Source organism: Mobula birostris, chromosome 5, assembly GCF_030028105.1.
Source record: "Mobula birostris isolate sMobBir1 chromosome 5, sMobBir1.hap1, whole genome shotgun sequence".
Lineage (NCBI taxonomy): Eukaryota > Metazoa > Chordata > Chondrichthyes > Myliobatiformes > Myliobatidae > Mobula > Mobula birostris.
This window is the reverse complement of record NC_092374.1, coordinates 194,779,333-194,806,528: the sequence shown is the minus strand read 5'-3', so window position 1 is coordinate 194,806,528 and position 27,196 is coordinate 194,779,333. Positions and strand designations below refer to the sequence as shown.

At 42.1% G+C, this 27,196-nt stretch overlaps 1 protein-coding gene across 3 annotated transcripts in view; it reads left to right on the top strand.

Moving 5' to 3' along the window:
- Positions 1–4,389: 4,389 nt before the first annotated feature.
- Positions 4,390–27,196, top strand: part of LOC140198198 (protein PRRC2A-like) — a 141,108-nt gene continuing 118,301 nt past the window's right edge. For all 3 annotated transcript variants that reach the window (XM_072259227.1, XM_072259226.1, XM_072259225.1), the window contains exon 1: positions 4,390–4,543. The gene's annotated coding sequence lies outside the window, so the exon portion shown is untranslated. The remainder of the gene's footprint in view (positions 4,544–27,196) is intronic.

Genomic DNA, 27,196 nt, shown 5'->3' with positions numbered 1-27,196 from the left:
GTAAAAGACATAAAAGAAGTGAAATGTATGGTTTCATGATCTATCCAGAAGACGTCAACTGAAGGGGCATTGTAAGCAGGTGCCATCTTGACTGGAAGACCGGAAATACTTCATTGATTCTAATAAGGTTATTGGATTTATTGAGAATGCCTGCAAGAAAACGAGTCTCGGGGTTGTATATGGTGACATAGATGTACTTTGATAATTAATTTTACTTTGAACTTTAAACCTTGAAAGGGCAAGTTAACTCGAGATTGTCCATGGTCCTCATAGTTTGGATGGGTTTAATGTTAAGCCCCGGGCAGATCTCTAAAGCAACAGAACGGCACGCAAAATGCTCGATGAACTTGGGCATGATCCTTGGAGGGAGATGGACAGTCAACGTTTTGTGTAAAGCACATTCATGAGGATTGGAAGGAGAGTGGTGAGGTAGACCCAGTGTGAAAAAGGTGGAGGGGGGGCGTGGAGTGGTGGAGTTTGTGGGTGATGGGTAGATCCTGCTGAGGGAACGGCGAGAGTGGGAATGATGTCAGAAACTCGGAGGAGATAGGTGAAAGTGAAAAAGGGGTGATGAAGATATGAGATCTGATAGGAGAGAATTGTGGATGATGGAACAAAAGGAAGGAGATGAGGAGGGGAAACGGTGGGGTGGGGATTGGGCAGACTAGAAGAGGCATCGGAGGGGAAAGAGATGGGGTCTGGTGGGATAAGGGGAAAAAGGGAATGGAGGGGAGCCAACAGCAGCTCACCAGAGCCCTCTGTCCCGGGTGAAACGTTGATCAGCCCTGTGGCTTCCACTTTCACCACACAACCTCATATGTCTTCTTGGGGAAGATCCTTCCAGGGATGAGGTCTTTGGAGCTTCAGATGGCATTTCTGTAGCTGTGGGTTTTTATGAGATGGGATTGCTTGCTTGCACCATGCCCAACTCCCCCCCACCCCCACGTTTCCTAGCTGGCTTGGGACCATCCCTGCTGGTGTGGAATGGAGGGGAGTTGTTACCAGAATTTAGAGAATCTGGTGTTCATAAGGACAGGTTGGAGATTTGGATAATGAGGTGCTGGTTCTCTAATCTGGATATAAGCTCTACTTGGCAGTAAAGGAGGCCATGGACAGGCATGTCTGTGTGAGAATAGGAAGAGGAGTTAAAAAGGCTGGCCCTGGCGGATCCTGCGGAAGTCTTATCGTGTCACGCTTCAGAGTTCATGATGACTCAGGATATTCTTCCTACCTGCTTAATCTCATCGTCATCTGTTGCCATAATTTTAACCGATTATGAGATGAAAGAGATGATTGTGGACTTCATGAAGACACAGATTGGTCACTCTCCATTGCTTATGAATGTCTCTGCCGTGGAGAGAGTGAAGAGCACGAGGTTCCTTGGTGTGCACCTAATGGATGATCTAACCTGCACTCACAGCACTTCCTCACCAGGCAAGAAGACACAGCAGCACCTACACTTTCTGAGGAGTTTGAAGCGTGCACGGCTCTCCATTTTGACAACTTTCTTCATCATTGTGTGCAATGGAAGCCGTAAGGGATTGGACAGGAAGACCCTACAGAGGACAGTAAAAACCAAGAGGATTATTGGGGTCTCCCTCCCCCTATTTGTGATATTCACTGGGAGTGTTGCAGATGAAGGGCCCAAAGCATTGCTGAGGATCCCTATCACCCAACCCTCAGTCTCTTTGATTCACTACTGTCAAGCAGGAGGTACAGAAGCATCAGGACTCGGACTGCCAGACTGGGTAACAGCTTCTTCCCTCAGGCTGTGACTAATAAGTACCTGTCACTATCAAGGTTTCATCATTAGAATAGTGAACTGCTTACTCTTTACCCGTGCTGCTCTTTAACACGTGTGTTTTGAATCATATTTTACTAACTTATTTATAGTATATTATTTTGTTTTATGTGCTGTGTGTGATATACAGTATGTTGTGTGCATGCACTGAGGTCCAGAGGAATGTTGTTTTGTTTTGAGAGAGATATATATAGACACACACACACATATACTTACGCAGTCAGATGACAATAAACTTGAAATTGAACTTATCCATCCATTCAATTGAAAAAAAACTCTCTGCCACCAAATACATGATAATGATGAGGAAGTAGATACAAAATAATCTGCAGATGCTGTAAAAGATCAAAGCAACACTTTCAGTACTCTGGATGAACTCAGCAGGTCGGGCAGCATCACTCAGAAATGATGAGTCGACGTTTTGGGCCGGAACCCTTCATCAGGACTGAAGAATGAAAGATGGGGAAGGATTTGAAGAATGCTTGTAGCGTCAGTTGAAGGACCAGTAATTCGAAAGACAAAGAGGTGGGGGAGGGGAAGCATTGACGTCATAGCCCTGAAAAACAATGGGTGGTAGAAGAAGGAGGCAGAACCATGAGGGAGCTGGGGGAGGGGGCAGAGTGAAATAGGGATAGAGGAAGGGAGGGGGAGGGAAATACTGGAAGTTGGAGAATTCTATGTTCATACCAAGGGGCTGGAGAGCACTTAGACAGTATATGAGGTGTTGCTCCTCCAACCTGAGCTTAGCCTCATCATGACAGTAGAGGAGGCCATGTATGGACATATCTGAATGGGAATGGGAAGCAGAGTTGAAGTGGGTGGCTACCAGGAGATCCTGTCTGTTGTGGCGGACGGAGTGGAGGTGCTCGACGAAGCGGTCCCCCAATCTGCGTCGGGTTTCACCGATGTAGAGGAGGCCGCACCGGGAGCACTGGATGCAATAGATGACCCCAACAGACTCACAAGTGAAGTGTTGCCTCACCTGGAAGGACTGTTTGGGGCCCTGTATGGTTGCAAGAGATGAGGTGTCGGGACAGGTGTAGCACTTACGCTTACAGGGATAAGTGCCGGGTGGGAGATCAGTGGGGATGGACGTGTGGATAAGGGAGTCGCGGAGGGACTGAGCCCTGCGGAAAGCAGAGAGGGGTGGAGAGGGAAAGATGTGCTTAGTGGTGGGGTCCTGCTAAAGGTGACGGAAGTTGCGGATGATAATGTGCTGGATCCGGAGGCTGGTGGGGTGGTAGGTAAGGACAAGGGGAACTCTGTCCCTGTTGTGTTTGCGGGAGGATGGGGTGAGGGCCGAAGTGCGGGAAATGGAGGAGATGCATATGAGGGCATCATTGATGATGGTAGAAGGGAAACCACGATCCTTAAAGAAACAACAGGAATTCTGCAGATGCTGGAAATTCAAGCAACACACATCAAAGTTGCTGGTGAACGCAGCAGGCCAGGCAGCATCTCTAGGAAGAGGTACAGTCGACGTTTCAGGCCGAGACCCTTCGTCAGGACTCGGCCTGAAACGTCGACTGTACCTCTTCCTAGAGATGCTGCCTGGCCTGCTGCGTTCACCAGCAACTTTGATGTGTGTTCCTTAAAGAAAGACGACATTTGAGATGTCCTGGATCGGAAAGCCTCATCCTCGGAACAGATGCGGCGGAGATGGAGGAACTGGGAATAGGGAATGGCACTTTTGATGAGGAAGTATCAAGAGTGTGGGCTACTTTTAACATTAAGCTGTCGGTATAACCGAGGACCCCATGCACTCAAGACATTCTCTCATTTCCCCTCTTCCATCAGACAGAAGATACAAAATAGCCTGGAAAGCATGTACAAACTGGCTTAAAGATACCTTCTACCATGCTAAATGGTCTTCTGTTAAATTGGTCTCCTGACCCTGTGTTATAAACTTGCACCTTACTGTTTACCTGTGTTGCACTTTTTCTGTACTGCACTATACTTCATTCTGCACTGTTATTGTTTTACCTTGTTCTGCCTGGATGCACTGTTTAATGATCTGATTTGTATGCATGGCAAACTGTAACTCAGCTTTTCTAGCTGTTCCTCAGCTCAGTGACAATGATAAATCAATAAATTTTAATTCCTGAAGGGTCTCAGCCCAGAATGTCAACTGTTTATTTCTCTCCATAGATGCTGCCGACCTGCTGAGTTCCTACAGCCTTCTGTATGCGTTGAACTGAATTTTAGGGATTGTTTGCGGTGTTTGTATTCTCCTGAATGGGGAAACATGATTGACCTCGCCGATTTACACTCCTATCCTCCCAGCAATAGGGGGCGAGGATGAGGCTGACCGTAACGTAACACACAGCGGGATCATCTCGCGTACATCCGCGAATCATTGGCGTTCATTCTCCCCGCCCACTCTCACCATCTCCTCCTCCTCCCAACCAGCCTTAATTTATGATAAAACTATGCAGACGTCGCTCGTATATATAATACACGCCGCCGGCAATCAAGTGGGCGGGTTTGTAAACGTAGGTCAGTAGCTCGCGCCGGATTGGTCAAGCGGTTGAACAATTTATGCTAATGAGCCGGGAGGCGAGCAGCGGCCGTTAGTGAGCAGGCTTTTTTATATTTAGTGGGGGGAGGGGGGAAGTGAGAGGAGCGCAAAAAAAAAGGGAAGGCCGGAGAGCCAGGATCCGTCTCCATCCGGACTCCTGTGTCGCGTTATTTATTATCTGGTATCGGTATACACACAGTGACGGCCCGATAGAACGAGCCCGGGTGAGTTTATTTTTATTTGGCGAGTTTTGTTCTTGTTTCGTTCTCAATGTCGGAAGCGGCGCCGGGGTTGCGGGCCCCGGCGGCGGGCGCCATTTTATCACAAGATGGCTGTTCCTTCCCTCCTCCCTCCCTCCCTCCCTCCCTCCACCTCCACTGTCTCCAGCCGGGGCACAAGTGCAGCCCGGGGACGCTGGCTCACCTGGGCAACGGGGTGGAAGAAACCTGAGAGCCTTGGGATCACTGGACCCCTTCCCTTCTTCAACCCTCCCAACCACCCTTCCAAAAAATCATTCTATTTCAACTTAACGTTAAGTTTCCGTGCCGATTTAAATCCACCTAAGGCCTGTCTGTTGATTCAAGTATAAGCTACCCTGCTCATTATTATCTCTCAGTACCTTTTCCAGTTTACCCCTCTTCACTAATTTGTACTCTATCAGTAGGATGATTTGGAATTGAAAGGAGGCTTCCCTCCTTTTTTTGGGAGGCGTTATTATTTAAAATAAAGACTGGTCGGGCCGAAATATCCTGAGCCTGCCTCCATTTTCCTTATTTAGTTACTTTTTATAATGGATGGGCTAATAAGAAATGTCCGGATCTTTAACACAAGAGATCCTTCAGATGCTGGAAATCTTGAGGAAAGTGCTGGAGGAGCCTAGACGGTCAAGTAGCATCTATGGAGGGGAATGAACAGTCGACGTTTCGGGCCGAGATTTCATTGAGACCTGATGAAGGGTCTCGGCCTGAAACGTCGACTGTTTATTCTCCTACGTGTGTGCTGTCTAACTGCTGAGTTTCTCTAATGTTTGGGGGGGGGGGGTGGGTGTAGATTTTTCCTTTTAACTGGATAATATTTCACCTTATCAAGACAAATTTGCTGTTTTACGTAGAGACGTTGCTTCTGTTATTTACTTTGTTTCCTTTAAGATTCGATTAAACCTAAATATTCTGAGGCTTATATTTTTATTTTTAAAATATTTATTGTTGGAATATCTGACTTTTTAAAATAAGAAATAGCTTGTTCTGCCAAATTTTGTCCTGTTCTCCCCCCCCCCAAAAAATTGGTGTACTGTTTGAGTCTTTGCAGGCACTTAACTCTTGAAATATCCTCTTATTTATCCCTACTAGAACACTTTTAATGTTGATTTTAAATATAGGGACTCCAGTGTTTTACTTTGGTGATGAGGTGAGATTTTTGCTTTGTTGTGTAGAGAGTTGTTTTGCTCCATTTTGAACGAGATTCTTCTGTGCATAGTTAGATATCCCAACCATCTAACCATCCCTCTGCCCATGTTTTGAATGTACTATTCACAAAGGAGCTGTGTATATTACCACTGCACCTGCCCCTTCGCTATGTGAAGTTCCAACAACTACAATAACCAGTTGTATTGAGAGTTTCTCTGATGACGTCTGCTTAAATGTGAAGTTTTGGTACACTTTTATTCAGAATTTAAAAACAGTCATTATTTCTGCACCTAACATTGGTTCACAACCCACCTCATATCCAATTTCAGTCACCCTAGTGTTTATAATTGACTGTTTTCTTCCAGTAAGACCTTACTCTGGCAATTCTCCCAGAAAATTCCCATGCCTCAATACTGTCTCCCTGTGGCTTGAATGCCATGCCTCAGTATTTTTCTTTGCCACAACTCAGTTCCCACATTTTCCAGAAGTGTGCTCGCAAATTTTTGACATGACTATTGAAATAAATGTTGTGTAATCAGTAATGGGCAGACTGTGCATTTCCAAAATATTGTTTATAACTGTTAATGCAAGATCTGTAGCATATCTTAAAAAGGTGCTGCTAGTGTTTGCATCTTGATGCCTGAAAGTGCTTTGCATCCAAATGCTTTTGAAGTGCTGACAGGGGGTATTTTGTAGGAAATACAATGAGCAGTTGACAGAGTCATCAAAGTACATGTGTATCACCATGTACAATCAGTTTGATCTCTTAAGTGATAGATATAAGAGGCAAAATAATCTTGTGAAAAGTGATTATGGAGGATAAAGGTGCACGAGCATAGTATGAGATTTGTTTAGCTTTTTGCGGACAAAAACCCCTCTGCACTGTGCATGCACAGGGAGTTGGTTTTAACAATTCACCTGCCTCAATCTGTATTTTTCTGGTTGTGCCTTAGGCTCTCAGCCGGGTTACGTGCACAAGTTCTGAAACTTAAACCTGAGCTTCTGGCCCAGCAGGGATATTTTGTCTCTACTGAGGCCTGAATTTTGATATTCCATTGAGAATTTTCGTAGTATCTTAAAACACCTTTACTTGTGCAAAATGGCATGGTTACTAGTAGCTGCCTAACTGTTCCAGTGACTCAGGTTCAATCCTGACTTGTGCCATTGGTGTGAAGTTTGCCTCCTCTCTCTGACTGCATGAGTTTCCTCCTACGCCCCAAAGTAGGTAGGTTAATTATCCCTTCAGTAAATTGGCAGTAGAAGTCATGGGAATGTGGAAAGTACGTGTTACAGGTGTAATGGGAAAGTGGGATTGCTCTGGGAGCAGGTGTATTGGAGATAGATGTAGCTCTGACATCTATCCACAATTATAATTGCGTTTATCCCTTTTTTTTCTCTCTCCTTTCCCCCACCTGTAGTAATTATGCTGGACTTTAAAGGACTGTCTACCTCACTGCAATGTAGCAGTTAGCATAACAGCACCAATGACTTGGGTTCAGTTCCCACTGCTGTTTGTGTGTTCTCCCTGTTAGGTGGGTTTCCAGTTTCCTCCCACGTTGTAAGGATGTATGAGTTAGTTAGTTGGTCATATGGGTGTAATTAGGCAGTGTGGACTAGTTGGGCCTGGAAAGTCCTGTTATCATGCCGTTTCTCTAATAAAAAGCTACGTATGCTACATATGAAATCCAAGCTTGGCGGCACAACAGTAACATAATGGTTAGCGCAACACCTACCACTTGGGGAGTCAAGTGTTCAGTTCTGACACCATTTGTAAGGAGTTTGTACATTGCATCCTGTAAACATGTGGTTTTTCTAGTTTCTTCCCACAGTCCAAAGACCTATCGGATAGTAGCTGTAACTGGTCACTGTAAAATTGTCCTAAGATTAGGCTAGGGTAAGATAGGTAAGTTGGGCATCCGGCTCTGAGCTGAATCTTTTAATAAAATAAAGTAATAAATGATACTTGCTTTCCAGCTGAATTTATGACTAAGTGTGAGATATTGCCACTCAACTTGTCCCGTGGGCCTTTCTTATGCGCTCTAAGTTGTGAGCTAACCATTGTGCCAGGATTTCACAAGATGTTTGTGATCATTAGCTTACAATTACTACCTGTCCAGTTGAGTTAGGGCAATGATTTTGAAGATCTTGCTTTGCAATTCAATTTGAATTTTCCGTAATAGCACAATGGACTTGATCGTCTGCACAAAATGGTGATCTCTTATAACCAAGGCTAAAATGATACAATGTCAAATTTTGTGATCTTTGTGGGAGACTTCCATTCTTTTCACTTTTCACTAAATGAATATTGCTATTGACTTGTATTAATGTTGTGAAGTCTTTTCTAACCATCATTGTAGTGAGTGAATGGAAAATGGTCACCCAGCGGGACTGATCTAATGGGATCTTGCCTAAGGTGTTTGTTGTGAAAATGGAAAACTTCATTTTTTTTTTTTGTTTTGATTTTTGAGATCAAGTTGTTTTTTTTTTCCTCTTTGGGTTTTTCTTTGTGACTTTTTGGGTTATCTGACTCATCTTTGGTTGTTCAAGACTGCAAAAGTTATTGTGATGTCACTATGCAAGGTCTTTTGTTAGTAATGTTGACTGGAGACAGAAACCCACATTGGGGCTCCACAAGAACTATCTGGATTGCTTCTACCGAAAGTAAGCCAAGCCAGAGTTTATCTGTGTAAGTAGTGTTTGTATCTTCAGGCTGTTGCTAACCATTGTAGGTAGAAAATTTTGAAGATTTTTTTTAGTTGTGAGGTCACAATTTACTGTGGTCTTTCCAACATTTGTCTTTGAGATATGAGGTAGGGCTTATTCAGCTCATTGTGACATAATCTCATAATTGTTTGAAATGAGAAATTTTGAATGTGCCTGGCTTTAGAATTTCTGCCTAGATATCTCAAGGCATCTTGCCTATTTAAATAATAACTTCATAAGTAAATTGGTTTTGTTGGCCATGGAGTCACTTTCTATAGCATGAAAGGCAATCCTGGTGTGGGGTTTAGTGATGTCCTTTTCTCCCTGCTTATTGTTTGGTAGAATTCCACAATACTTGCATTTACCAGGAGAGTTAAGGACATACTTATTTGTTCCTGCTACTGACATTTAAAAACAGGTGCATAGTCGTGGGTAAATTGGAAATCAAACAATGATCCATATTTTACTGTAATGAACAATGTATTCAGAGCAAGACTCATCTTGCTCACCTAAGGGAAGCTTGCATTATTTAAAAGGTTGGTTGGAATTTTCTGGAAGGATTCCGGGTTGCTAATTTCCTTTTCCCCATAATGAAAGACTTCCAACTATATTGGGCTTTTCAGTAAGCCCCAAACTGCATTATAGCTTTTAAAGCTTAGTCATTCCTACAATGTGAGGGAGCAGTGGAGTTTCATTACACAAAAAGTGTTGAAGACTGAGGGGTGAATTGTTAAAAGTATTAAATTATGAGGTGCCTAGATATGGTAGATAGCCAGAATTTATTTTCCTCAGGGTGGAAATGTCAAATACTAGAGGGCAGAGTTTTAAGTTGGGGGGGTTAAATGGAATTAATGAGGCAAGTTTTTCCCCCAACATAATGGTGAGTGATGCATTGCTGAGTAAATGGTGGAAGAGGATATTTGCAATGTTTAAGAGGCTTTTAGACAGATACCTGACTAGGAATGGAGTGGAGGATGTGTCGGCAGATGAGTAGTTTAAATAAACACCGTGGTTGGCACAAACAAGTTTCACGTCACATGCCGGTGATAATAAACCTGATTCTGATTCTGAACATCATGGGCCAAAGAACCTGTGCCATGCTTACTACTTTATATACTCAACAAGTCGGGCTACATTCCTGGGAAGGGAAGCATGGTGAGCATTTTGGGACAGAGACCCTTCATGAGAAATGGACTAGGAGGATCCCTGGCTGAAATTGACCCAGGGTCTTCTGAATTTGATTTCTTTATTATACTTGACTGCAGTATATTATAAACTGCACCTGAAGAAAAGAATCTTCGTCTTTCAGAGGATAGCAAACTAGCAAATGTATTTCACTTGTATAATTCACAAACAAAAACAATTTAGAAACTTGATACTGAATACCCCTCTCTCAGATACGGGCTTTTATTTGAGTTCTTGGTAAATATGGCTTTCCTAGGTGTTGGTGGTTTTATTTTGGCACCATCCTTGTAAAGTAATTTTCATAATCAGCTTGCATAAAAAGTGAGGATATCTAGTTGCATCTGTTGTAGAAACTGATATTTAAGAGGGGCGAGCAACACACATAAAAGTTGCTGGTGAACGCAGCAGGCCAGGCAGCATCTCTAGGAAGAGGTACAGTCGACGTTTCGGGCCGAGACAGAAAATCTGCAGATGCTGGAAATCTAAGCAACACAAAATGCTGGAGGAACTCAGCAGACTAGGCAGCGTCGATGGAAAAGAGTGTGACCGATGTTTCAGGCTGAGACCCTTCATCAGAACTGGGCTGATGCTATCCAGGCCCACTGTCTGGCGTGGGTGAAGTCTGCTGAGCTCTCTCCTTTCCTGCTCAGCAGTGGCAGTCCATGTGTCTGTGGTTGTTGGCTCTTTGGTGTCCTTGGAGAGAGACTGAGGGAGAGGGGAGGAACTGGGGTGGTGGATGGGTTGTAGAGTGGTAAACAGAAGCCTCATCAAACCTGTTGGAAAAACCCATTTAATTCGTTGGTCCTGTCCCAGTCCCCTTCAATCACCTGGTCTTTCTGCACCCTGTGATTGTTTGCATACGGTTGCACACATCCTTTGTGTTGTTCTACTGTAATTTCCTCTCCATCTTCCTACTGTCCTTGCCCTGGGCAATCTTCTCCTTCAGTTCCCTCCGAAACAGCCTCGTCTCCTCCCTATCTCTATCTCTGAATGCCCTTTCCCTGTTCAGTATGGCTTTGATGTCTTTGACTTTAGTTGGAACGTTATTATCCACACGGAAGTTGATGTACCCTGTAATGCAGTTCATCAGTCCATCAATATCCTCTCCATATGGATTACAGAGCACATCCCAGACGAGGAAAGCTGCTTCTGAGACCTATCTAGGTAAGAATTATTTGACCTACTTCTGTACTTGGAGGAATTCTACTCAACTATGGTGGGCTGGCAGCAGAAAAGTCTAGGAGCAGCTGAGTTCCTGAGTTTCATGAAAGATATGTGGGGAAATTGGATCAAAGTAGGGTAACTATAGTTGGAGACATGAAGACAGATTGAAAGATGTCCTTTGCTGCGCTGTTTTGGATGAGCTATAATTTTATTGAATGCCAACAGAGCTTATTTGTGTTGTGATTATTACATTTGAAGCTAGTACATATCTTTGATTTTAGCTTTCAGAAATTCCTGTATTTGCTGGAGCCATCTGAAAACAGAAAAACATAGAAAACTTACAGCACAATACAGGCTCTTTGGCCCACAGAATTGTGCTGAACATGTCCCTACCTCAGAAATTACTAGGCTTACCCATAGCCCTCTATTTTTCTAAGCTCCATTTACCTATCCAAAAGTCTCTTCAAAGACCCTATCATATCCGCCTACACCACCATTGCTGGCAGCCCATTCCACGCACTCACCACTCTCTGAGTCAAAAACTTACCCCTGACATCTCCGCTGTACCTACTCCCCAGCACCTTAAACATGTGTCCTCTTGTGGCTACCATTTCAGCCCTGGGAAAAAGCCTCTTGACTATCCACGAGATCAAAGCCTCTCATCATCTTATACACCTCTATCAAGTCACCTCTCATCCTCCACCTATCTTTATATCATCGGCAAATTTAGCCACAAATTCACTAATCTCATAGTCCAAATCATTGACTGACAGACATAAAAAAAAACAACCATCCCAACACCGACCCCTGTGGAATTCCACTAATAACAGGCATCCAGCCAGAATAAGATCCCTTTATTCCCACTCTCCTGTCTTCTGCTGATCAGCCAATGCTCCGCCCATGCTTGTAACTCCCCTGCAGTTCCATGGGCTCTTATCTTGCTAAGCAGCCTCATGTGCAGCATCTTGTCAAAGGCCTGAAAATCCAAGTACTCCACAGCTATTGCATTTCATTTGTCTACCCTGCTTGTAACTTTCTCAAAAAATTGCAGTAGGTTAGTCAGGCAGGATTTTCCTTTCAGAAAACCATGCTGGCTTTGGCCCATCTTGTCATGTGCCTTCAGATACTCCGTAATCTCATCCCTAACAATTGATTCCAACAGCTTTCTAACCACTGATGTCAGGCTAACCAGTCTTTAGTTTCCTTTCTGTTGCCACCCACCCTCCAATATCAGAATAATGCTTGCAATTTTCCAGTCATCCAGTACAATGCCAGAATCTATCATTTCTTGAAAGACCATTGTTAGTGCCTCTGCAATCTCTCTAGCTCCTTCCTTCAGAACCCGAGGGTGCATTCCATCAGGTCCATAGTCATAGTCACACTTTATTGATCCCGGGGGAAATTGGTTTTCGTTACAGTTGCACCATAAATAATTAAATAGTAATATGTAAATTATGCCAGGAAATAAGTCCAGGACCAGCCTATTGGCTCAGGGTGTCTGACCCTCCGAGGGAGGTGTTGTAAAGTTTGATGGCCACAGGCAGAAATGACTTCCTGTGACGCTCTGTGTTGCATCTCGGTGGAATGAGTCCCTGGCTGAATGTACTCCTGTGCCCAACCAGTACATTATGTAGTGGATGGGAGACATTGTCCAAGATGGCATGCAACTTGGATACATCCTCTTTTCAGACACCACCGTCAGAGAGTCCAGTTCCATCCCCACAACATCACTGGCCTTACGAATGAGATTTAGGAGATTTATCCACCCTCAGACCATTAAGCTTCCTGAGCACCTTCTCAGTTGGTATTTTCACTGCAAGTAAAAAGCTTCCCTGACACTCTTGAATGTCCAGTACATTACAGTTGTCTTCCACTGTGAAGACTGATGCAAAATATGTATTCAGTTCCTCTGCCATCTCTGCGTCTCTCATTATAATATCTCCGGCATCATTTTCTATTGGTCCTATATCTACCTTCAACTCTCTTTTACCCTGTATATATTTTTTTTTTAAAAAAGCGCTTTTAGTATCTTCTTTGATATTAGTCGCCAGCCTCCTTTCATAATTCACCTTTCCCTTCCTGATGACCTTAGTTTCCTTCTGCAAGTTTTTAAAAGCTTCCCAATCTTCTATCTTCCCACTAGCTTTGGCTTCCTTGTATGCTGTCTCTTTTGCTTTTACTTTGGCTCTGACTTTACTTGTCAGCCACGGTAGTGTCCTTCTTCCATTCAAATATTTCTTATTTGAATATATTTGTCTTGCACTTCCTTCATTTTTCGCAGAAACTCCAGCCATTGCTGCTAGTGTCCCTTTCCAGTTAATCTTGGCCAGTTCCCCTCTCATGCCAATTGACAATCCCCTCATTTGACAATTTCATGACAAATCAAGAGAGATGAATGCATGCAAGGTCTTTTTTTTCCTCCTTCCTTCTCTGTATTTGGGGTTAATTATTATTGTGTTTTCTAACTGAAATGCCCTCGCTGTGTGGATTTGGGGATTGTAATCCACAATACTTCCCTGCCCTGAACATATTCAGTGACTCAGCATGCACAGCTCTGTAGCTCACTTCTTGTCTCAATCTTAAATGGGTGACACTGCTGCCTCGTATTTGATTCCTCCATTGGGCAGTGGCATCTTAGCGTATTATCATTCTCCAGAGTCTGTTAGAGTCGACATAGTAGTAGTCGGGATAAATGGTCAGGATTGGACTAAGTAAGCCATGCAGTCTTCAAAGGTAGAAAGAAATCCTCAAAACTGTTGCGACTGTTGTCCCTCATGACTGTCTTTCACCTAAGAGTCAATATTGTGAATCATCTCTCCATTAGCAAGTCTTTTAATGGCAGTTATGACAAAACTGGACTACAATTGAAAGAACATCTCTGTACCTATTTACTCCATTGTTCTTGCTATGAAGGCCAATATCCTATTTACCTTCCTAATTTCTTGCGCACCTGGTTTGCTAACATAGTGTACGTGTGTTGAGTTTAATTTACTTTCAGTTGAGTTGTTTATTAAATTGGCTGTAATCACATGGTGTGCTTATTACAATGGACAAAATTCAGATGCACTTTCTTTATCGTAGAAACATGCATTGAAATTCACCGTTAGCGTTAACAAGCAACACATCTCAGGATGTGCTAGGGCAACCCTCAAGAATCGCCATGCATTTGCCATTAACATAATGCCCACAATGTAGAACACAACTAACCAGATCAACATACAACAAATCAACAGCTTAACAAAAGCTCTCCGGTCCTGATGAAGGGTTCAACCAAACTGTCAACTCTGTTCCTTGGTTATAGATGCTACCTGATTTGCTGAGTTCCTCCATCATTTTTGTGTGTTACACTGAATTTCCAGTATCTTGAAAATCTCGTGTTTGATCCTCCAGGAAGTTGTCTGGATTGGCAGAGATAAGGTGGATTGATATGTCAACTTGGAGAAAGATTCAAAAACAGGAGCATGTTTAAAGTACAAGGATGTAGGTTTAAAGGAAATTTGAGATGGATGCTGCGCCACCTTCTCTGGGAATGATATTTTGAATTCATTGCCAGCGAAGGTGATGGAATTAGATACATAGATATGTTTAAGCTAGCCGTAGATTAATTCAGCATAGAAGTACTGATTGCTCAACTAGTTCATGGCAACCGCAGCATTCTGCCCGCTAAAAAGAGGATCCTAAGGTGGAAACTCCTCTCTATGTGCAGCTGTGATGGGAATCATCAAATATTTCTGTTTAGGACCATTATAGCTGAAATCCACAGTCACAGCCATGGGTACTTCAGTAAGCTGCGTCAATTTAAGATATCTAAAATATCTATCGATACTGAAAGGTGATGAGCCTCCGATGCAGACTTGGTTTGCAAATGCATTTCCCCGTTAAGAAAGAGAAAGTGGTTTCCCTGTGGTACAAGTTTACAAGAATACAAGTTTGTTTGAGAAGCAGAAGCTTCAGCCTTCCACTCCTGACTATCCTGCAGGTATATGTATAGTCTCTGGAATATTGATGACCTCAGAGTAAGATTACAGTACCTGAGGCACATCATGGACTGCTGTGTGTTTAGCTTCACCAAACTGTGGCTCACCCCTGCAGCGCTGCATCTTGTTGGCTTCACTGTTCTCCGTAAAGACAGGACAGCTCAGCCTTTTAAAGGTAGAAGAGGTGGAGTATGCTTTATGATTAACTCATTGTGTGCACATACATGGCGATTCTGTCTTAGTCCTGCTCACCCGATCAAGAGCATCTCATGGTCAAATACTGTCTATTTTATCTGTCAAGGGAGTTTTTCACCATGATCCTTGTAGCTGTCTATATTCCACCTCAGACCAACATCACGTAGGCTTTGGAGGAGTGAGTAATGTAATCAGCAGGCACACAACTTCACACCCTGATGTCTTCCCTATCATTGTGCGAGATTTCCACTAGGTGGCTTTAAGTTTCTGAGCAGCATATCAGCTGTAGTATTAGAGAACCAACATACTTGACCACTGTTACACCACCATCACAAACACTTTCTGCGCCACCCCACACCCATCTTTGAAAAGTCCAACATCTGGCTCTACATCTCCCTGCATATAGGCAGAGACTGCAGCACCAGTGGTGGAGGAGTGTTTACAGGACTGCTTTGGACAATATTCAACGATTCATCTTCGAATCGGAACGAATACGCTGCACCTGCCATTGGCTTAATTTAAACCTGAGTGGGCGAGTGTGTGCCTATGAGAGCACATTGGACATACCCAAATCAGAAGCCGTGGATGAACTTGGAGATTCATAAGCTCCAAAACCTGGGCCTGTGTTCCTCCCTCTGCAATTGGATCCTTGACTTCCTCACTGAGAGACCATAGGCTGTGTGGATTGGAAGTAGCATGTCCTCGCTGACTATCCACACTGGATGTGTGCTTAGCCCACTGCTCTACGTATTGCACCCATGACAGTGTGGCTAGGTACAGTTTAAATACTAAATACAGTTTCAGTACATTTGCTGACAACACAACTGTTGTTGGCAGAATTTCAGGTGGTGACAAGATGCATCAGCTAGTTGAGTGGTGTTGCAGCAACAACCTTGTACTCAACGTTAAGACTGAAGAATTGATTGTGGACTTGAGGAAGAGTAAGATGAGGGAACACACACCAGTTCTCATCAAGGGATCAGAAGTGGAAAGAGTGAGCAGTTTCAAGTTCCAGGGTGTCAATATCTCTTGAAGATTTATCCTGGGCCCAACATATTAATGCAATTAAAGGAAGGCATGACAGTGGCTATATTTTATTGGGAATTTGAAGAGAATTGATATGTCACCAAAGATGTGCACAAATTTCTGCTATGTACAGCGTGAGAGCATTCTAACTGATTGCATCCTCATCTGGTGTGGAGGGGTCACTGCACAGAAACGGAATAAGCTGCAGAAAGTTGTGAACTTAGCCAGCTCCATCATGGGCATTACTTCAAGGGCATTGTCAAAAGGCTGCATTCATCATTAAAGGTCCCCATCACTCAGGACATGCTACCGTGCTTCTCATTGCTACTGTGAAAAAGGAGGTACAGGAGCCTGAAGATGAATTGAATATCTCAGGAGCAGCTTCTTCCCTTCTGCCATCAGATTTCTCAAATGTTGAGTGAATCCGTGAACACGTCACTGTATATCTCCCCTGTTTTCTGTGCTGCTATTTGTTTTTGTGTATTTAATGTAATTTATAGTTATTACTATGTATTACAATGTGCTGCTGCGCAGAGCAGCAAATTTCTCCCCTCTTGTCTTGTATCTGTGGCCTATAGTTTTGGACTCTAGCCCTGAGGAAAAGACCATAACTATCCACATATCCATATTCCTCATGATTTTATAAGTTTCCATGAGGTCTTCAAGAGGACGAAAACTGTACTCAATACTCCAAGTGCACCAATGACTTGTGTAACTGCAGCATAATGTCCCTACTTTTAAACAGTGCCCTGATGCAGGCCAGCATGTTAAAAGTCTTCACCACTCTGTACTTGCATGGCTATTTTAAGCACACTGTGCACCTGTACTCCCTGCCAGTCACTGTACAAGTCCTACCCTGGTTTGACTGTCCAAAATGCATCACCTTAAATTTGTCTAAGTTGAAATCCATTTGCCATGCCTCAGCCGAACTGATCAAGATCTCTTTGCAATTCATCAGACAAGATTCCCAAATTTAGTATTATCAGCAACGTTTTTTTTTACACAGCGCAGAACAGGCCCTTCTGGCCCAGCAAGCCACGCTGCCCAGCAATCTCCCTATTTAATCTAGCCCAATCACATGACAATTTGCCATGACCAATTAACTGGTACATCTTTCGACTGTAGTGGAGTACCCATAGAAAACCCACATGCTGATGGGAAAATAGTACAAACTTTCTTACAGACAATGCCAGAGTTGAATTCTCAACTTTTGACGCTCAAGCTGTGGTAGCGTTGCATAAACAGCTGCGCTACCATGGTGTCCCAAAAGTTGCTAATCCTATCATGTGCATTCATATCCAAATCACTTACTCAATGACAGAGGCCCCAACACTGACCCGTGGGGCACCCCACTAGTCATAAGCTTCCAGTCTCAGAATCAACCTTCAACCATTTGCCCTCTGCTTTTTATCACTGGGCCAATTTTGAGTCCTCTTCATTAGCTCTCTGAGTCCCATGCAGTTTGAATCTTCAGAAAAGCCTGTCATGTGGGTCCTTGTCAAAAGTAGTTCTGTGAAGTCCATATGAGCAACATCACTGCCCCACCTTCATCTATCCCCTCTGCGAAAGATTCATTGGACATGACTGCCCCACCCCTCAACTGCAGCATGCTGACTATTTCTGATTAGGCCTTGACTATCCAAGTGATCGTGGATCTTGTACCTCAGAGTTCCCTCCAATAGTTTTCCTATAATTGAAGTCACACTCAGATCTGGAGTTCTCTGGCCTGTCCTCACTACCCAATTTGAATATGGAACCACATTAGCCTTCCTCTCTTCTGGAATGTTGCCAGAAGGGAATGACAAAGCAAATCTCCCTCCTAGGGCCTCTAAAATTTCTTCCTTGGCCTCCCAGAGGAGCTGGGTGTGTATTTGATCAGGCACTGGGCATTTGCCCATCTTATTGTGTATTATTTCAGATGCATAATGTGCTGTTGAGAGCATCCTAACATGCTGCATCATTGTGATATGGAAACTGCATTGCGGTGAACAACAGGGCTCCACAGTGGGTACTTGGAATTGTACATTGCATCACTGCTATCAGCCTACCCATCACCAAGGACAGAAAGTTGTTGGGGGCAAGGGCCAGCAATATGAAGGATCCCACCAACCCTGCTCAGGGATGAGGCTGCATAACATCAACATCAGGACCACTATGCTTAAAAATAATTGTTCCCCCCAAGCAGTCAAGCTGACCAATAACCCCACTGCCATTACATTATTACTTTCCTATAAGTTACCTTGTATACAGATAGTGCTGAATCTTACATTGTTTTATGAACATACTGTACAATCAGTCTATGCATATAAGATCTTGTGTTTTTGTATTCATTGTTTAATTGTTCTGTAAGCTATTTGATTTTTATGGTGCATCAAATCCAGAGTAACAATCATTTCATTCTCCTTTACACTTGTGTGCTGACACATGAAAATAAGCAATCTTGAATCTTCAACTATCAGCCTACCTTCTTCCTCATAACAATCATGTGTTCTAAAAGCATACTACTTGTATCCTTCTGGCATCCATGATATTCTCCTTGATCTTTAAGAGGGCAGTCTCTTCAGTGGTCCTTTTACTGCTGATATAACTGAGGAATCTTTTGGGATTATCTTTAATTCTGCCTGCCAAATCAGTCTCGTATCTTTTTGCCTTTCCTGTTTTCCCTCTTAAACATGATCCTAAGCTTGTGTTTGTTGACAGATTCATTCATACTCAGTTGCCTAATGTGATGCATGCTTCATTTTTCTTGACCAGTGCCTTTATCCCCTCATCAGTATGATTTCCCCAAACTTGGTATGCCCACCCTTACAGGAATATGCTACCCCTGGACTATTCCTATGACCCTTTTTTAAAAAAAAAACCTCATGTCAATTACAATTAGACAGGCACTTAAGTAGACAAGACACAGAAGAATATAACCTAATGCTGGCAAGTGGGATTAGTGTAGATGGGCAAAAGGTCAACGTTATAAGCAGTAGGCCAAGGGCTATGTCTCTGCTTGCCAAATCTGTGATGTGCCTTGTCTGTCCTCTCTGTGGCCTTTGTGCGTTTGAAATGAACTGCTTCAAATTGGACACAGTGCTGTAGTTGTGACTGAACTGGTGTTTATAAAAATTCAATGTGACCTCGTTCTTGTATTTTAAGTTCAATTATAAATAGAGGTCAGCTCCAGGACATTGCTTGCTATTTGTTTGAACTTCAGCCTATCCTGCCAGCATATTCCAATATATTTTAAAATTCTCTACATCTTGTCCAAATAATTAACATTTTCTTTAAGAAAAGTCATGATCCTGGTAACACTGGGGTTTCACTTTGTCCTGACCTCAGAGGCAATGGTTCACCATTTGTTTCCCAATCTTAAGAACTTCTGTGGTACTACTGCCTCTTCTCTGTTCCAGTCCTTAGTTTTACTGATGAAGCTGATAAATTAAACTTTTTCATATGCCTTTTGAAAGCACATATGCACAATTTGAACTCTTCCTCTTACCTCAGCAAAAAAAAAATGCCATTTCAAAAATAAGCAAAAATGTAATTGTACTACAATTGAATGACATTTCAAAACATGCAAGATGTTTTTGCCTATTTGAAAGAATGGCACTTGGAGCTACTGTGAGTTGCCTTTGTAAAGTATTGCCTGCCCTTGTGCAGCATTAATTTGCTCCATCTGCTTGTTTCACCTAGTTAAAGGCGCAGCCACACAGAATATCCTTTACTATTGTCTGTTAGGTGGACAGCAAGCAATCTGACTTCAGTCAGTCCTATAGCACAATAGGCCCTTCAATTATCACAGCCGGGGGCACTCATTTCATTTTACTGCACTGAGACCACATCCTTCTATGCTTTATCTATTTAAGTCTGTCTAAATGTTTGTTTTTCTTTATTTTATCACCAACTTTAGAAGTGAGTTTCAAATATCAACCATACTAAACAGAAACTTTTTCCTTAAATTTTTGATGCACTGAAAATTTGGAGGAGGGGTGGGTATGGAGATTCTGGCTATCTGTGCTATCAGATCACTCCTTAGCTGTCTTTCTTCCAGGGGAAAAAACAAGCCCAACCTATCCCGTCTCTCCATAAGCAAACTCATCCAGTCCTATCCAGGCAACATCCTGGAATGTCCACTTCGATCCATATTGCAATCACGTCCTCCTTGTAGTGTGGCACCCAGAACTACATACATTACACAAGGTTAGTTTAACTAGTCTTTTATAGACTTGCAAAATAACATCCCAATTTTATATTCTATGCCTCTCTGTGAAAGCAAGATTGCCATCTGACTTCACTGCGTTGCTTACCTGTGTTGCTATCTTTGGAGAACTATAGACTTGAACTAAACTTCCCTCTGTCCATTGCCATTTCTTATTACCATTTACTGTAGGCACTGTCCTATCTCTATTTGACTTTGTTTCTCTTCTCCTCCTCCTTGCCCCCCCTCCTCCCCCCCCCCCCCGCCCCATGCACTGCCTTGTACTTGTCAGGATTAAATTCTAATCTGCCAATGCTCTAACCATATTTCCATCTGATCTGTAACCTTACACGAACTTCCTCATTATTCACTCTTCCAACAACATTCCTTGGTGCTTTTTCCTTTACTGCAAAATGAGTACTAAAGGTCTGCATTGGAGCATTCTTCAGATTGGAATTCCAGGTCCACTTAGTTGAAAATCATTATAGTGGATTCCACAGTTAATTCTATAGTGATTCTGCAATTAATTTGGGCAGCTATTTATTTTGGGACAACTCTTGAAGAACAGAAACAAATCGAGAAGGGAATCCAAGCTATTTTCATTTATTGGGGACACTATACTGCTTAATTGGGGCAGGAGATGGTCAGTCATGTGTACTTCTGTGGTCATTAGACACTACACTAGCAAACAGTTGGGTGTGCTTATGTTATCCACTTCAGCCAACAGATGCTGATTCAAAAAACAGTGAATTTTGATGTATTTTTTAAATTTTGGCTTAAATTTCTGAGATACTTGCCACAAAAAAAAAGTGACAGTAGCCAATAAAAAGCATTCTGACAGGCCATATCACTGTCTGGTTGGGGCGGGGGGTGCTACTGCACAGGTCTGAAGCTACAAAAAGTTGTAAAATTAGTCAGCTCCAATCTGGGTCCGAGCCTCCATAGTACCCAAGACATCTTCAAGGAAGGTGACATCCATTGTTGAGGATCCCCACCACCCAGGACAAGCCCCTCTTCTCATTGTTACCATTATGAAGGAGGCACAGAAGCCTGAAGGCGCACACTCAAGAGATTCAAGAACAGCTTCTTCCCTTCCGCCATATGATTCCTAAATGGGCATTGAACCATGAATACTACCCCACTTTAAAATAATATATATTTCTGTTTTTGCACTATTTTAATCTATTGAAAATACATTAATGTATATTAGTTTTATTTTTTCTATGTGTTACCAGGTATTGCATTGAACTGCTGCTAAGTGAACAAATTTCACGATGGCTTATTCTACTTTGCAGATTGAAAGGAATTGTATAAATGAAATTTGTCAATCTTTTAATTCATAATTGGATGTGGACAGACTGAAAATGCAGTCAAACATACCATGTGTGCACCCCCATTTCTGCATGTGATTACGAACTTCTGTTTTTTAGCTCCTGTTAGAGTAAGGTTCATGCCAACATAGGCCCTTGTGGCAGTCAGCTGACTGTTTAGGGCAGGCCACATGATTTGATTATTCAGCATGCTCCCTGAAACATAGAAACGTAGAAAACCTGCAGCACAATTCAGGCCCTTCGGTTCACAAAGCTGTGCCGAACATGTGCTTACTTTAGAAATTACCTAGGGTTACCCATAGCCCTCTTATTTTTCTAAGCTCCATGTACCTATCCAGGAGTCTCTTAAAAGACCCTATTGTATCAGCCTCCACCACCGTCACTGGCAGCCCATTCCATGCACTCACCACTCTCTGTGTTTTTTGTTGAACTTAACCCTGATATCTCCTCTGTACCTACTTCCAAGCACCTTAAAACTGTGCCCTCTTATGTTAGCCATTTCAGCCCCGGGAAAAAGCCTCTTGTCTATCCACACGATCAGTGCCTCATGTACGATCATGTACTATTCCATGCTCATTCAAGGGAACAGTTACAAAATGATAGATGAAAATATTTAAGTATGTCCTCTTGTCACCCTGAAGTTATGTAACTCTCCAATTGACTTCTGGGTATCTGGTATGTGACCACTCCAGAAAGAGGAAAGAAGCAGTCATAGTATTGGGGATCTGTGGTGTGTATGAGTAGCGTAAGGAGTGAGTCATATCACAGCTCATTCACTCCCATCTGTGAAAGAGTCTGTTTTTCCCCTACATTAACCACCTTGGAACCCATAATCATTGTGGAAGCAAGTCCTCCTTGGCGCCCAAGATGAGCAGAAGATTCAAGTTTTTTTTGAATGGTCCCACGTGCATAATCATACTGTCTCTTATCTGCTTATGTTCCATATCACATAAAAGAATGGCTTGTGTACACTTTTATTTACTTCAATTTGGCATTGATTTACAGTTTGGGATAATTTAAATGGCCAATTCTAGCTGTGAATATTCCACTTGTAGCTAACAATACTTTGGCTTATTTATTCTGCTTGTGGTCTTGGTGCAAAAACGTCAACCATAGCTTTGAATAGTAATCTGGTTCTTTCCAATTTAGAAAATCTAGATTGGCTTCCTAATGTAGAACCAAGGCAGTACCTCTAGCAAGTTGCACAGACAATGAATGACAGCCTTATTAATGTTCTTGGATGATTTTAAGAGATTCCATGACACTGTTTCGAAGAGTAACAAAGTTCTTTCAAAGGTTCTGATCAACATTTAACTCTTGAATCTTAACAGTAAACATGTTAGGGGTCACTGTCTTTCTGTGGGATCCAAATTGGGGGGGGGGAAGTCATATTAAGCTCCTTGTTTAATATTGAGAAGAAACATTGTGAAGACAGTACGTGTGAGTTCAATGCATTGTGTTTTTTGTGCTCATCTCTGGAGTGGGACTTGGCCACCTTGAGGCAAGATTGCTACTAGCAACTGCAGTGCACACTTCTCTCTGAAAACCAGTCAGAATAAACTGTCCAAGCCAGCAGGAGCAGTTTTCCTAATGTTAAACCAAGTATTTGGGTTAACTTGTAAACTAATGAAAGAAAGGTGTTTTGAGGTTGCAAAGACTATCAGATTAAATAGAAATTCATTATTTCCATTGAGTTTGTTTTGGAGAGTACTATCACATCTGATAGTTTAAGGAGATTAGACTGGGACAAGATCATTTGTGACATTGTGCTGCTGTTATGGAACGACAGTTGTCTATATGAATCCAACACAGAACTGTTGTTTCAGTACACATTCCACTCTTCAACTCTTGGGAGTTTAATAAACCCAAACTGGTGTAAACAGCTCGTTGTCTGAAAATCTTTTGAAATATTTGTATAACTCCTTTGCATGGCTGGTTAAACACTCATTGTGTACACTGATGCACCAGGCAGATTGAATTTCCATTAACAGCCTTTATGGTTGGTGGGATTTAAACTTGCTGGGTTTTATTACAAGTGGCATTAATACTTGATAAAGAGAAACCTAAAGACAGGTTTCCTTTTCAGCCTAACATTAGATTTTTAACAGCTCCTGGAGGCTGCTGATTCTCTACTAGATGATGGATTTGCCATGTGAGCTGCTGGATAGAGAAGTTTGTTTAAAAATCTGTTTCCTTATGGAGCTGGACTTTAGAGGTTGTATAATACAGTAGCATTCTTTAAATTTTTATTCCATCTTTACTTCTAGTTTACCAGGGTTTAATTATATAATCCTCTAAATGCAATGTTCAGTAGTAAAGAGCAGAACCAACGATGCCTGATAACCTCCATTTTAAACAGTTGCCAGCTTTGCTCTTCAGATGATTGTTGGCAAATAACGGGTCCTATTCATTATAACAACCATACTGAAATAAATGAATGTGAATCCTGTCAGCAACAGAGTGGATTTGTGGTTTAATGCATCACTGGCCTGGTTAAATGTCTTGAGGTCACTTGCCATTGTAACAAAGATTCTAGAAATGAATGGAGCTTCTAATTTGGTGATTTCTTTGTATTCTTCCAGATTCAGATTTAGTATCACTGGTATATGTTATGAAATTTGTTGTTTTGCAGCAGCAGTACATTGCAATACATAATAATAAACTATAAATTGCAGTAAGTACAGTTGCAAGAAAAACTAGTGAACCCTTTACAAGTACCTGGTATTCTCCATTAATTACCCTTTAAAATGTTGTTTGATTTTCACCTAAATCACAATAGTAGACAAACATTAATCTGCCTAAACTAATAACACAATTGTACTTTTCATGTCTTTATTGAACACATTGCTTAATCATTCACAGTCCAGGCTGGAAAGTGTGTGAACCCTTGTATTTAATAACTGGTAGAACCTCCTTTAGCAGCAATTAGCAATAACCTACACTAAATGTTCACTGTAGCTGCTGATCAGACTTTCACAACAGCGAGGAGGAATTTTACACTGTTCCTTCATACAAAACTGCTTCAGTTCATCAATATTTCTGGGATACCTTGCATGAACAGCCCTCTTCAGGTAATGCCACAGCATCTCAATTGGGTTAAGGTCTGGACTCTGACTTAGCCATTTCAAAACATGAATTTTCTTCTTTTTAAACCATTCTGTCGATTTACTCTTATTTTTGTCATTGTCTTGTTGCATCATCCAACTTCTTTTAAGCTAAAGGTGACGGACAGCTGCCCTGATATTCTCTTGGAAAATGTCTTCCTATAATTTGGAATTCATTGTTCCCTCAATGATTGCAAGCTGTCCAGGTCCTGGGGCAACAAAGCAGCCTCAAATCATGATGCTCTTTCCACCATGCTTCACAGTTGGGATGAGGTTTTGGTGTTGGTGTGCAGTGCCCGTTTTCCTTCAAACATAACGGTGTGTATTTCTGCCAGAATGTGCAACTTTTGTCTCATCTGTCCACAGAGCATTGGCCCAGAAATGTTGTGGAACATCCAGGTGGTCCTTTGCAAAATTGAGACATGCAGCAATGTTTTGAGAGCAGTGGTTTCCTCCATGGTGTCCTTCCATGAGCACCATTCATGTTGTGTTTTTTTTATATATAGTGGATACATGAACAGAGACTTAAGCATGTTCTCAATTTCTGCAGGTCTTTTGCTGTAACCTTTTTGGCATTCATTGATTGGAACAACTGACTCCAAATAGTTTTTGTAGAAGGCATTACCCCAGAGGTTCACATACCTTTCTTTTGAACCTAGAAGATGATTGTTTAAATGGTGTACTCAGTATTGATGAGAAGTACAAATGTTTGTGTGCTAATAGTGTAGGCAGTTTGTGTTTGTCTATTATTGTGAGTAGATGAAGATCAGACCACATTTTGAGTAACTAACGCAGAAAACCAGTAACTGCAAAGAGTTCACAAACTTTTTCTTGCAACGGTGTATATTTTTAAAAAATTAAATAGCATGAAGAGAGGAGGGGGAAAAAAGTAGTGAGGTAGGGTCTGTATCTATCTGTCTTCAGGTTCTTGGTAGCAGTGAGAGGAAGTCACGTTGTCCTGGGAGATGGGGGTCGTTAATGATGGATGCTGTCTTTTTTGATGCATCACCTTTTGAAGACGTCCTTGACGCTGGGGAAGATGGTATTCATAATGGAGCTGGCTGAGTTTACAACTTCCTGCAGCTTTTTACAATTCTATGCAGTAGCCCCCTTCACACCAGCAGTTGTTCTGACTAATTTTCTTCAATGGAGTGTTTGCTTCTTTCTCAAGTTTATGGACCTGCTCAAAACTCTTAAACTTCCCTCTTTTCCCCTGTAACAATTGCAGGTAAAAGAAATGACTGGGGCCATTTACAAATTGGAATTGCTCCCTTCCCCCTCCTTGTCTTTGTAAACTGGAATGAGGTTGTGGTAAAATCTAGTGGAAATTGATCCTACTTCAGTTGTTGCTTTGCTCTTCATGTATTTGGATGTCACAAACTGAGCACAGCAGCCAACAAAATTTTATTGCATCTGCCTTATTTGCTAGATTCTGCAACACACACTATGCTGAAGGAATGAACTCGGCTGCCAGGCAGCATCAGTGGAAAAGAGTACATCAGGGTCTCTGCCTGAAATACCACCCATACTCTTTTCCATAGATGCTGCCTGGCCTACTGACTTCCTCCAGCATTTTGTGTGTGTGTGTTGCTTGGATTTCTGGCATCTGCAGATTTTCTCTTATTTGTGTTGATAGACTCTGTTCACTTTTGTGCAGGAAAAGAGACACTATGTTACTTATCCCAGCAGGTGAGAATCAACTGGGATCATCCTGTTGATCATTCACTAGTGGGTGGGTGAGAGAAGTTGGGTGTGACTGTAGGTCATTCCAAAATAGTGTAGTTTTTAACATTGGCATGAGGTTGTATGCTAAAAGTAACCACTTAACAAACTAACATTTTCCAAACACTTGACAAATGATTAACTTTCAGCTTTGGATGTATTTAGAATTTAACACTTGTACTGGATGTTTTTCTTAAATCTGAAGCTTTTAGTTCTGTAATGTTGCATCTGAGGCCTGGACTAGATGCATGACCATGGTTTGATTTTTTTTAATGCTGCAGGTTTTGAAAGTATGCTCTGGAGAAAGCAATTCTTATTGCAACTTGGTGACTTGTTTTCCAATCGCTGAATTTTCCGACTGTCTTCTGGCTTGCTGTTTAGCTCCAGTCTTTAAGAAGTAATGGCTACTTGGACCAGCTCCTATTTCTTATCAAGTAGCAGAGTAGGATAAATTGTGTATGGCCTGCTTCTGTTTCCACTGTTTATTCGGTGAAGTCAGCCCTGACCTCTACCACATTCCCTCTAAATTCGGTGATATTTTCATTGCTCAAAAAAAATTGGCCCTGAATGTAGTCATTGGCTGAGCAAAATTGATCGGTGATACTGTTTCAGTCCTTTCCTGTTGGCTGTATCTGTCATTCCCCGAGGGTTGGTGTTTGTTTGTTTTCCTAGCCTACTGTATAGCAGTATCATTCATAAATCTGAGGTCAGCTTTTACAAGAATGAAGGCAGCTCCAGTTTTGTCCCATCATGTTATTCCTTTATTCCAGGCTGTCTCAACTCCAATTAATAAGGAAATGGAGACTTTCTTACAAAGTACTCATGATTGGGGTTATACCAGGTCACAACCTGAAATGATTTGTAAGTCCACAGATGCT